The sequence below is a fragment of the Gopherus evgoodei genome, unplaced genomic scaffold, assembly GCF_007399415.2.
Source record: "Gopherus evgoodei ecotype Sinaloan lineage unplaced genomic scaffold, rGopEvg1_v1.p scaffold_129_arrow_ctg1, whole genome shotgun sequence".
Taxonomy (NCBI): domain Eukaryota; kingdom Metazoa; phylum Chordata; order Testudines; family Testudinidae; genus Gopherus; species Gopherus evgoodei.
Window position 1 is genome coordinate 40,076 of NW_022059792.1, and position 13,025 is coordinate 53,100.

Sequence of the window (13,025 nt, forward strand, 5' to 3'; positions counted from 1 at the left end):
CACTGTGAGCAGGATTTGAACCTGCGCAGGGGAACCCTATTAGATTTCAACTCCAACGCCTTAACCACTCGGCCATCACAGCTGTAAGCACAAAACTACCCCACTGCCAGAGAAACTGGTAAAGAATCACAATGCCCAGGCATGAAGTCATCTGAACTACAGAATTCCCACCGCAAACCTGGTTCCCAAAGCACGGGGGGGGATTTTGGGTTTGTTCTCTTTGCTTAGCCAGGTGCAGTCGCACAGAGAGCGCGTTTAAAAGTCTCCCCTCCCACAGAACGGGAATGGGAAATGATTCTCAACTTCAAGCTTGATGTGAATGAGGATGTCTGGGCCACAGGGCCAGGGACTGATCTTTGCTAGAGAAACCAGTGACACACAGAACCAGGCTAAGGAAAATGTTTCCTGGAGTCAGTAACTGGAATAGCAGCAGTATTGTGCAGAGAAATGTCTCACAAGAGGAGTCAGCGCATTGGTGGTTCAGTAGCAGAAGTCACAGATACAGCGGGGGAGGTCTGTGGATCGGGAGTGAGGGGCACTGGCAGAGCAGTGAGAGGGGAGCCCAGGGCTGGGATAACAGGGGATGCAGGTCAGGACAGGCAGTTCTGCGCTGAGTGTTTAGAGGTGCCCTGTATCTGCCCTTTCTCTGCACCGTCCCTGCTCCCAGAATGCACCAGGTCCTGGACTGAACTCTTCCGCTGCAGGCTGAGCTGGTTTCGTTTGCTGTGATCCTGTTGGATGGGCAGGGGGGGAAGTGACAGTCCCAGCCCAGAGCCAATGCCGCCCTGTCACCCAGCACCTTTGGCCCCAGATCCACACAGCCTAGTAGAGAACTCAGCAGGGCAGGTCAGCCAGGAGCTGTGCCCTGCCAGGCGCTCAGGGGCATCTACCCTGCAGCTGGGGGATCTCCCCAGCGTGGTCCATGGGAGCTCACGCACTAATGGGGTAGCGGCAGCAGCCGCGTGGTGGGTTGGGCTGGTGACCCGGGTCCATCTCCTGGGGTTGGCTGGGTTCATGCTCAGGCGACTGGCCCCAGTCACCGGCCGAGCCCCCCAGCCACGCTGCTGCTGTTAGCACACTAGCCTTGGGTGGAAGCTGCTGGCTGGCTGGACCCTGAGGGTGGATCCGGCACTAGGGCAAACACTCCGGCCTGGAGATTCGTTGCTGAGATTCCTGGGAGCTCTCCATCCCCATGGCTTGTGTGGCTGCCCCCCGGGGCCCAGCAATGGCTCTGGAGGGCGACTCGCATCACCTGGGGGGAGGTGATCCAGGCAGTGGGCAACCGGGGGGGGGCTGACTTACTGATAAAATTGGTCTCTTCACTCCATGGTGCTCGGCGGCCTGGGTCAATACCGACACCTCCCAGGAACAGGTCGGGGTTGAATGGGGTTAGAATTTCCCTCCAAAGCGATTTTAGGGTCTGATCCTGCAAGTCCGCCATGTACCCAGTACAGGATGGGTCCAGACACCTCACTCGATCCAGTGCTGACATGTACAGCAGAGAATTGGAAGCGGCAAATCGGGGGGTCATATAAAGAGACTAGAAATACAAGAAATTACTTTTGAAAGGAGAAAAGAAAAAGACGACATTCCCAAGCTGTTTAATAGGGCGAACTGCCCCTTGCAGGCTGCAAAGGGAAATCTCAGGGGTTGTGTTCACCTGTTCCCAGGGCTGTGTCCTAAGACAGATTTGTGGGAGAAAGGAAATCACCACCGAGAGAGGGGTTGGGCTCAGTGTAGATTTTTGTGCTTTGGTAGGAAATTTAGGACCTGGGACTGGAGCCTTAAAGAGGGAGCGGGTGAAGGCTCCCCTTTGCTTTCAGGCTGAAGGAATCCTGGGTTTGGTCAGTCCATCCAGGGGGTCACATCGCTCCCAGGCAAAGAGAGGAGGAGAACTCCCCCCACAATGACACATGCAGATCCGGAAGAAGAAGAAAGAGACAAGAGACCAGCAGCAGGTGAAGGTGACTGAGGAGGGGAATCCCTTGTGCATGTTACAGAGCACTTGGGAAGCTGTGGCCATTCAAACACACTGAGCTTTACTAACGAGCAAGGCCAGACTGCTGTGACTCAGAGAAGGGTTTAGGTGTCATAATGGACAAGCAACTCAGCATGAAATCCCCGTGCGATGCTGTGGTCGTCCTTGGATGTACAGGCAGGAGAACAGTGACTAGATATAGGCACTAGTGTTATCTCTGTAAAACATTGGTCAGACCAACACTGGACTTTTGCACACAGTCGTCCTGGCCACATTTTAAGATGAAGAATGAAAAATTGGACGGGGGTGCAGAGAAGAGGAAAAAAAGCGCTGAAAAGTTGCCTTCCAGTGCGATACAAGAGCTAAGTCTGCTCAGTTTATCACAGAGAAGACCAAGAGGTCACTTGATGACAGTGTGTAAATCCCCTCCCAAAGAGAAAATTCTGGGTACTGAAGGGTTCTTTAACCCAGCAGCAAAAGGCAGAACAAGAACCAGTGGCTGGAAGTTAATGGCAGAGAAACTAAAATGAGAAATAAGGGACACATTTGCAATCGGGTGATTAAACATTGGAACAAAGTACCCAGGGCAATGATGGATTCTCCACCCCACATGGGGGTGGCAAGAGGGGACAGGGGGGGCTGAAGAAAGTGCTCTTGGGTGAGATAGAACACCATTTCTCTCTGGTGCTTGGCTGGTGGTCTTGCTCTCATGCTCAGGGTCTCCCTGATCTCCATTGCTGTGGTCAGGAAGAAATTTCCCCCAGCTCACACTGGCAGGGATGTTGGAGTTTTTGTCATCCTCTGTGGCATGGGGCACAAGTCACTTGCCCAGATCAGCTGGGTACATCTCACCAATCAATTCCAGTGCAGGGGCCTCCAGTATTGGTACCCCTCTGCCTCTCCTATGCTCCGGCCTTGGCTACACTACAGAGTTGCAGCGCTGGTGAGGGGGTTACAGCGCTGCAACTTAGGATGTGGCCACACTTGCAAAGCACGGCCAGCGCTGCAACTCCCTGGTTGCAGCGCTGGCTGTACAGCCGGTCGAGCCTCGGGTGTAGGGGATCCAGCGCTGGTGATCCAGCACTGGTCAGCAAGTGTGGACACCCACCAGCGCTTTTATTGACCTCCGTGGCATAAGGAGGTATCCCAGCATACCTTAGAAGCCTCTCTGGTAATCATGCACACTCCACTGCCCTGGGCTCAGCTGACCCCTCCTTTAAATGCCCCGGGAATTTTAAAAATCCCCTTCCTGTTTGCTCAGCCAGGTGTGGAGTGCAATCAATCATTCAATCAATCAGCGACCATGCCTCCACGCCCCAAACGAGCCCCAGCATGGAACAATTCAGAGCTGCAGGACCTCATCAGTGTTTGGGGTGAGGAGGCGGTGCAAGCACAGCTGCGCTCCAGAAGGAGAAATTATGATACCTATGGGCAGATATCGCAGTTCTTGCTGACAAGGGGCCATGAACGGGATGCGTTGCAGTGCAGGGTCAAAATTAAAGAGCTGAGGAGTGCTTACTGCAAAGCCCGTGAGGGAAATCACCGCTCAGGAGCTGCCCCCACAACCTGCCGTTTTTACAAGGAGATGGATGCCATACTTGGGTGTGACCCCACTGCCAATCCGAGGACCACGATGGAGAGTTCAGAGCAGGGAGAAGTGGGGGAGGGTGTAGAGGAAGCCGACAGTGAGGCTACTGGCGTGGAGGGAGACACCCCGGAGTCCCAGGAGGCATGCAGCCAGGAGCTCTTCTCAAGCCAGGAGGAGGCTAGCCAGTCGCAGCAGCTGGAAGTTGTTGGTGAGGAAGAAGCTGCGGAGCGTGTTCCGGGTAAGCAGATTTTATGTTTTGGGAGAGGAGGGTTGGGGTTATGGCTGCCTGCATGCATGCCTAAATGTGGAATAGCCCATTGATTTGCTCTATCACGTCTCTGTAATCGGTCTCGGTAATCTCTTGAAAACTTGCAGCCAGAGCGTGGGCAATGTGCTTGCGCAAGTTTATGGGGAGAGCCACCGTGGTCCTTGTCCCGGTCAGGCTAACTCGTCCGATCCACTGTGCAGCGAGGGGTGGGGGGACCATGGCTGCACACAGGCAAGCTGCACAGGGGCCAGGGCGGAATCCACATTGCTGTAGAAGACCCTCCCTCTCTTCCCAGGTAACACGCAGCAGTGATATATCTGGCAGTAGGAAACCCTGTTGAGAATTTAGGGATACTTGAGTGCAGGGCGCCAGGTTCGCGGTCCCACCCCCCAGCCCCGCGGTGCACTCCGGTCACCCCACCACCTTTCCCAGCATGTAGCTATCCCCACGGTGCGCTCCGGTCTCCCCTCCCCCTTCCCAGCAGGCATCCAGCCCCGCGGTGCGCTCTGGTGTTCCCCCCACCCCTCCCAGCAGGCATCCAGCCCCGCGGTGCGCTCCGGTGTTCCCCCCACCCCTCCCAGCAGGCAGCCAGCACAGCTGTGCTTCCCCCCCCTCACCAGCAGGATGGCATTAACGTGGCCCTCCCCCGGCAGCAGCTCGCCACCTTCCTGTTCACTACTGTCCCCTGTGCAGGACACCAGCTACGTCCTGTACCCAGTGCAGATAAACCCCAGTGACCCATCGGTCAATTCCCCCTCCCAAGGGGAACTCGGGGGAAAAACACTCACCCCATTGCTCGCCATGACTTAGCTTCCCTGGCCTCTCTGTGTTATGTGAGGTATGTGCGAAGGATGCTACCAAAAGTCTAAAAACTCCTTCATTGTGTGATAATAAACAATGTAGCCTCTGTGTATTACATGGTTCTATCTTTCTTTTTTCTAGTGACCTTGACTAATGCAGCCGGATCACCGGCCTCACGTCGATTGCAGAACTTGAGAAGAAATCCCAGAAAATCAAAAGAAGAATTGATCAAATCAGTTATGAATCACTACAACAGAGAAAGTAGGAAGACACAGGAATGGAGAGAGAAAATGTATGAATGGAGAGAGAAAATGCATGAGTGGAGGCAAACAGAAAGCAGGAGAAAGGAATTGGCTAGCAAAAAAACCTCAAAGCAGATGATAAGCCTCCTGGCTCGCCAAACTGAGTCTTTCGAGTCTCTCGTAGCCATGCAGGCAGATATGTACCGTGGTAACCCACAGCCCTCCCAAAGCTCTCTTTCTTGTTCCCCAGTATTTGCACAAAACACCTTTCTCCAGCAGCCAGTTTCTTATTACCCCCATCTGCCCCCCAACACCTGTACGATCACCTACCAGCCCTGATAACTATAATTCTTACCCTGTGCACTCCACCCCCATTACCCTGCAGCATAGTAATCCTGAAGTGCAGCAGACATTAAACAGTAATCCAAATAGGACATATTCAAACCTCTGAATGTACAGTCCACCACCCTAACTCCCCTTGCCTTTTATGTACTGTATGTTGAATAAAGGATTTTATGTCTTTTTCAATACGTTTTATTATTGCAGGAAGTGGTAAATTTTGTACCCCAAGGTAGAACAAAGCACAGCAAAGGCACCAAACATTACTGTTGGCTCTCAGCATCAAATTGCTCCCTTAAAGCATCCCTAATCCTTGAAGCCCTTTCCTGGGCCTCCCTATTAGCCCTGCTCTCTGGCTGTGCAAATTCATCCTCTAGGCGTCGAACCTCGGAGGTCCATTCCTCACTGAATCTTTCACCCTTCCCTTCACAAATATTATGGAGGGTACAGCACGCGGATATAACAGCGGAGATGCTGCTTTCCCCCAAATCTACCTTCCCATAAAGACAACGCCATCGGGCTTTCAAACGGCCAAAAGCACACTCCACAGTCATTCGGCACCGGCTCAGCCTGTAGTTGAACCGGTCCTTGCTCCTGTCAAGCTTCCCTGTATACGGTTTCATGAGCCACGGCATTAAGGGGTAAGCGGGGTCTCCAAGGATCACAGTGGGCATTTCGACGTCCCCTACCGTGATCTTGCGGTCTGGGAAAAAAGTCCCGGCCCTCAGCCTCCTGAACAGGGAGCTGTTCCGAAAGATGCGTGCATCGTGCACCTTTCCAGGCCATCCTGAGTAAATGTCAGTGAAACGCCCACGGTGATCCACAAGCGCTTGCAGAACCACGGAGAAATACCCCTTGCGGTTAACGTACTCTGATGCCAGGTGCGGTGGTGACAGAATAGGAATATGCGTCCCATCTATTGCCCCTCCACAGTTAGGGAAACCCATTTCTGCAAAGCCATCCACAATGTCCTGCACGTTCCCAAGAGTCACAGTTCTTCTTAGCAGGGTGCGATTAATGGCTGTGCAAACTTGCATCAGCACCATTCCAACGGTGGACTTTCCCACTCCAAACTGGTTCGCCACCGATCGGAAGCTGTCTGGAGTTGCCAGCTTCCAGATTGCAATAGCCACCCGCTTCTCCACTGGCAGGGCAGCTCTCAATCTTGTGTCCCTGCGCTGCAGGGTAGGGGCGAGCTCAGCACACAGTGCCATGAAAGTGGCTTTTCTCATCCGAAAGTTCTGCAGCCACTGCTCGTCATCCCAGGCTTGCAGGACGATGTGATCCCACCACTGAATGCTGGTTTCCCGAGCCCAAAGGCGCCGTTCCACGGTGCTGAGCACGTCTGTTACTGCCACAAGCAATTGAGTGTCTTCAGCGTCAGGCGTTTCAATATCATCGTCTGACTCCTCACTGTCACTTTGCAGCTGAAGGAATAGCTCCACTGCCATGTGTGATGTGCTGGCAACATTCATCAGCAAGGTCCTCAGCAGCTCAGGCTCCATTTATAACAAAAATCTCAGAAATCGCGCTGCAGACTCACAATGCCGCCAAACTGCTCGGAATGTGTTGCAAAGCACCACGGGGCGTTGGAACAGGAAGCGGAAAGACCCGCACACTTCCTTCCCCTTCCCACAAGCCACAGTGTCAAAATGGGACGAGGTGCTCTGTGGGATAGCTGCCCACAATGCACCACTCCCAACAGCGCTGCAAGTGCTGTAAATGTGGCCACACTGCAGCGCTGGTAGCTGTCAGTGTGGCCACACTGCAGCGCTGGCCCTACACAGCTGTACGAACACAGCTGTAACTACCAGCGCTGCAAAACTGTAAGTGTAGCCATACCCTCCATCTGTGGCACACAACGGGATATTCTCCTAAAGTCTGGAATATTTTGGTTTAATCCCGGTGGTTGGGTTCAGTGCAGGGGTGACTTTGTGGCCTGTCACGTGCATGGGGGTTAGACAGGATTATTTAGTTGTCTTGACTGGCCTTAAAATCTAGACATGGATGTTCTGGCTACAATGTTGCAGTGTCTGACCCGTGGTCTCTCCAGCTCCCAGGGGCCTCGTTCCAATCGAATCCCAGGCCAGGATTCAGAGACTGGCAGCTGCAGGGCAAGGCAATGGGGGCTGGTGGGAGTCACTTTGGGGCTGTCACTAGCCGCAGAAAACAGAACCTCTCCAACATCCCGACTGCTGCCATCAGGACATATGGCCATAGAGGAGCCGGGTCAGCGCCCCCCGTGGAAGGAATCAGGGAGGATGGAAACCCCCAGGATGGGGAGTTGTGTGTTTCAGGCATCTTGGTATCACTCAAACACATGCATTGTACCCACACGCAGAGCCAGTTCATGCTGTAAAACCCCCAGACCCACGAGGGACGTGTTAATCTCAGCACAAGTTCTGCTTTAACCCATTAGAAATAACCCTGTAATTATTGTGGCGTCTCAGTGCCAGAGGACGCCAAACCCCTGAGCTGTCAGTAGAGGGCCAGGTGTAGCGTCACTGGACACTGTCAGTGCTTCGGCAGCGAGGCCTTGTACGTGCTGGCCCTGGTGGCTCAGACACATGGCTAGGGAAAGGGGAAGGTTACACACATCCCCAGCCGGAGCCCTCACCCCTTCCTGCACCCCAACCCACTGTCCAGCCCGGAGCCCCTTCCCCTACCCTGAACCCCTCATTTCTGCCCTTCATCCTGTTAGAGCCCTCACCCCCTCCCGCATCCTTACCCCCCTGCCCTAGCCCAGAGCCCCTTCCCATGCCCTGAACCCCTCACTCCTGGCCTTCACCCCCCTTTAGAGCTGCTGTGTCACTCTACTGGCTCTTTACCTCCAGCACCCACACTTGCCTTGCGAGCTTTGGCGCTGGCAGGCAGATGCGCACGCTGCTAGGTAGCAGCCTTGGTAACAGCAGACGTGTCTCTGTGGCGCAACGGGTCTTTGTGTTTTGCTGTTAATTGAAAGGATGGTGGTTTGAGCTCCCCCAGGGATGGCGGTAACCCCTTGCTCCTCAAGACCTGCTGGGAGCCTCAAAGGCTACCTTAAACCCATCTCTCTTGGCCCAAGTGGTTTCAGCTCAGGCCCGAAGACTGTGCTGGATGCAACTCAGAAATCCATCTCCCAGCACCCATGCCGGAGGCTTAGGCTTAATCCTCAAAGTTGAACGCAAAACCTTCAGCCAGGCGTGTTTTGCTCCATTCTCGCCTCCGCCCAAGCGGCAAGGGAGAAATGTAGGAGAAACACTGGCTAGAAGATGCCTCCCTCTCACTTCTCTGTAGGCTGTGACATTATTAATATCAACTGGGACCATATAGATCATTGCTGCCACCACTATTATATATTTGCAACAAATATTGTGCAAAAGTTGTAGTGTGAGGTGTCTATGAAAAAGTTATGATTTGCTGGTTATAATTATACTAGTTGTATGTGTGTACCATTTTTGTATTTGAAATTATGAATATGGGCTATGTACTTGTATCTCAAATGTATTTGATTTCAAGTAGCCTGAGTAATGCATTTGGTCAGGTTCTTGAGAAAGGACTATTCTCAGTAAGTGCCCAATCAAGAAACGTTTCACTGACAATGGACTTTGGAAAATGCCAATCCACATCTGAGCTTTCCTGGGAACATTCAAACTAACATGTAAACAATGGCCTAGGCCTGCAAATTGAATCATGCATGGACATGTGACCTGCCCATGTGACCCCAGACTCCATCTTGCTGCTGTCATTTTCCTAGGTCAGCCCTAGGACCAATCCTATTCAACTTATTCATAAATGATTTGGAGAAAGGGGTAAACAGTGAGGTGGCAAAGTTCACAGACGATACTAAACTGCTCAAGATAGTTAAGACCAAAGCAGACTGCGAAGAACTTCAAAAAGATCTCACAAAACTAAGTGATTGGGCAACAAAATGGCAAATGAAATTTAATGTGGATAAATGTCACGTTGGGAAAACATAACCCCAACTATACATACAATATGATGGGGGCTAATTTAGCTACAACTAATCAGGAAAGAGATCTTGGAGTCATCATGGATAGTTCTCTGAAGACGTAGCAACAAATTGACACATATGACCCCAAAATGAGATCATTAATACACTAACCTGAGGAGAAGGACACTCCAACACTAGCAGGGAGAGGAAATACAAAAAGGGAAGAGGGGAGAAACCCCTACTGAACATGCATTACACCTAGTGACGGCAGCAGAGCAGATTATCGGCTACACAACCCAAGAACGGGATCTGCATGTTGCTGTAGACAGATCAGTGAAAAGCTCCCCTCAATTCACAGCCGCCAGCAAAAAAGTTAACATCAAGTTAGTATTCATAAGGAATGGGCTGGAGAATAACACCGAACATTTGTATACAAACCAAGGGGGAAGCCTCCAATACCCTTGGACCACCCTGCCTACTAGAGCGCTGCACACAGGATATTTTATATCTATCTTTGAGAACTGGGGAAGAAATGGGTCTAAAAAGAAACATTTGCTAATGAGAGAAAACCACCCGAATATGAAGAGATTTTATATTAAGTGAGAGTAATGGGACAGTGGAAGTTCAATTAACAGACAGCAATAATTCCCCCACACACACACCCACACCCATACCATTCACATGGCAGCAGGGAGCCCTTTGAGGAGGTGCTTTAAGAGGGTATGTGAGGGGAGTGTGGAGCAGGAAAACTTCCTGGCAGCGGGAAGGAGGCAGAAGCAGGGGCAGGCAGGTGACTGGCAGTTGGGGGTAGCAGTAGCCAGGACTGCATAAGCTTGTGCTGGACAGTCTCCACTGCAGACTTTTTCCTCCTGTCCCCTTCCTCGCCAGCAGAGAAAGGCCACCCCAGCCCACCCCCGAGGCAGCTGTGTCTCAGGGCTCTGCAAACTGCACCCATTAAGCCCCTTCTCATTTGGGGAATGATTCAGGACAATTTCCCAAAGAAAGGAAGAAAATTTGCTGCAGGTCAAACGGGTGTGAAAATATCCCAAATCTGAGATTGTTAAATTAACATTGGAGAATTAAAGAGAAAATGGGGCAAAATCTGAAAAGGAGACTAGAGAAAGTGTCAATAATTGCTCCACCAGCACCGACCACTCATGGAGCCCTTGCTGCTTTTACAGCTGAGAGGAAACTTTCTCTCTCTGATGCCTGGCCATGGTGGAACTGGTGACCCAGTGAAGCTGACTTGAGGCTGATGCAAGGTAAGCAAAGCTGAACCAGCTGCCCAGGGTACGGGGTTGGAAGTCAGAATGGGGGGCTGGGCCTGGGTTCCCCTTGTCAGGGACTCTAACCCCAACGGCAAAGTTCGTTGTCTGACCGCAAGAGAGACAGGCAACACCAGCAAGGTCCGATCAAAAGCTCTTTATTGACAAGTGCACGCATCAATAGAGAGCAGCTCGTCTCCAGAGAGAACCAGCCCCCTCTTTACATCTTAGTATAAGCCTATATAGACAGTTCCATCGCGTCATAAATTATTCACTGGAGCAACCCACCCCCTTCTTCTAACAACTAGAAACTAGACACCTTTAGTATACATGCATGCCTAAAGTTAGAGATGTAGGGGAGTTAAAAACAAACAAAGAACAAAACCAGGGAGTGAAAACAAGGAGGCTGGGAAACTAGGGCTCTTATCAGTTCTTCGAAGGAGCTGCTCGAACACAGCACATCTGGTACTATGCCAGGAATGCAGCTTCTCTTTTATCTCACTTTTTCCCAGCGCTTGTGAGACATGCTGCTGCTTCTCAGTGTTTTCCACTCAGGGATTACCCACAAACCTCTGTTAGCCTGACTTTGGTCAGGTTGGCATACCTGGTTTTGTCTGCTATATCTTTATTCAGGCCTAACACCCTACATCAGTGGTTCTCAACCAGGGGTACGTGTACCCCTGAGGGGACGCAGAGAACTTCCATCAACACATCTAGTTAATTGCCTCATTTTACCACAGGCTACAGAAAAAGCCCCAGCAAAGTCTGTACGAACTGACATCCCCGCACAGAGTGACTCGTACACACGGCTCTGTGCCCCAGGCACTGACAGGGGAGCGCAGGGCTCACACCCCCGGGGTGTATGGATAATTCTCAGGTACAAGGAGACGGTTGCCAGCCCCGCGCAGTCCCCGGGCGTGGGGACAGGCAGCTGTTTCCAGATCGGACACTCGGGGCCCACAAGTGACCTGCTGCCTGACACCAGCTCCTGGACTTGCCTCTTGGGCAGGAGACCCCCCAGCCCCTCCCCCACTCTAACCCCTAGCCCCCCTTCCCCGAGCTGGGGGAGAACCCAGGAGTCCTGGCTCCCAGCCCTGCCCACCCCCGTGTTTCCATAGGGCTCCACCCAACGCCCCCCCCCCCGAGCGGGGCAGCCCCGCGGGGCACATCGGGGGGGCACAGACGAGGCCGGGGGGAAGCAGGCGCCCGGCAGCCCCCACCGCACTGGGGGGCGCCGCGCTGCGGGGGGCGGGGCCAGGCCGAGACCCGGGACACGAGAGTTCGCGTCAGGAGCCGGAGCTTGGGGAGGGCGGGGCCGGGGATCTCTGGGGGCGGGGCGGGAGGTGTCCGATTGACCCAGGGACCCGCCCTCACCTGGGCTCGAGAGGACGGAAGCGCCCCGGGGCAGGCTGGGAGTTGTAGTTCCTGGCTTGTCTAGCAGCGGAAGTGACGAACGGTTGCTCGGCAACGCGCCCCCTCCCGGTGCACACTGGGAAGCGTAGTTCTCCCTCTCACACGCGGCCTCTATTGGAGGAGGGGCCGTAACTCGTCAGTTCGCCGCGCCCCTCCTCGCTCCCTGATTGGCCGAGAGAGCGCGGGACAGAGACTCGGCGCGTGGGGTGAGCAGGACAGAGTTCAACCTGCCCCCCTAGTGCCTACTTTCTATGTTGTCTCCGCTCCGACCCAGAGCGGCCTCTGTAGCCTGGTAACCGGAGTCGGGGCTGCGGGCTCCCGACGCGTCAAGTCCCTTGGGCTCAGCGACTATAGGAAAGTGAACCTGAGTCGTCCCCCGCCGACTGTCCTGGAGCCTGACACTTCCCTGAGCTCCCCAGTGAGGGGAATTTCCTCCTCCCTGCTCCGCCTTCGCCTACTCTGGTCTCAGTCCTGAACCCCCCGGGAGGGGACTCTCCTCTGAACCTACCCCCAGTGATGGGAGCCTGCTCCCACTCTCATCCCTCAGTGAGTGGAGCTGTTACCCCCCAGTCCCTGCACGATGAGGAGGGCCTCGTTTCTTACCCTCTCTCTGGGACTAAACTAAAGGCCACCCCAGTGGGGGAGTCTCCTCTCTACCATCCAGCCCTAAACCTCACTCTGGTGATGGAGTCTCATCTCTGTTTATAAAGAATATAAACTCAGAAGTAGTTCCAGGTTACCAGGTATCATATCTGTCCCTAAGCCCACCAACCACTTTTTGTTGTTTTACAGTCTTGCTTTCCTATTTTTTTTGTGTTGCTCTGTAAAACGTGTACACAAAGGGGAAAGTGATTATCACTTTAAATAATGAAACTGGCCTTACACTAAGTGTTGTGAAATGATTACAGAACACAAGGTTGAAAAAAGAGGAAAAATAACTAATCTCTTCTAACTATAATAGTCTTGAGTTCTGTGTGAATGTGTAACCACAGTACGTAAAACATTTTCACACATTAGCTTGATTTTTTTGATGGTTTGAGTTTAATGTGACCCTTTTAAATATTTGCTGGGCTTATGGGTGGGACTTCACAGCAGCAAATAGGAAAAGGAAGAAGGCACTTTTTCTAGATGACATCTCTGTCCTTTGAAACTGAAAGTATATGTATCACTGAATGTTTGAAAGCTATAAATAGGGAT

The 13,025-nt window shown here is 52.7% G+C and overlaps 1 non-coding gene across 1 annotated transcript; it reads right to left on the minus strand.

Moving 5' to 3' along the window:
• Nucleotides 1-82, minus strand: TRNAS-UGA. Its single transcript has one exon. It is a non-coding gene; the product is annotated as a tRNA-Ser (tRNA).
• Between the last annotated feature and the right edge of the window lie 12,943 nt (nucleotides 83-13,025).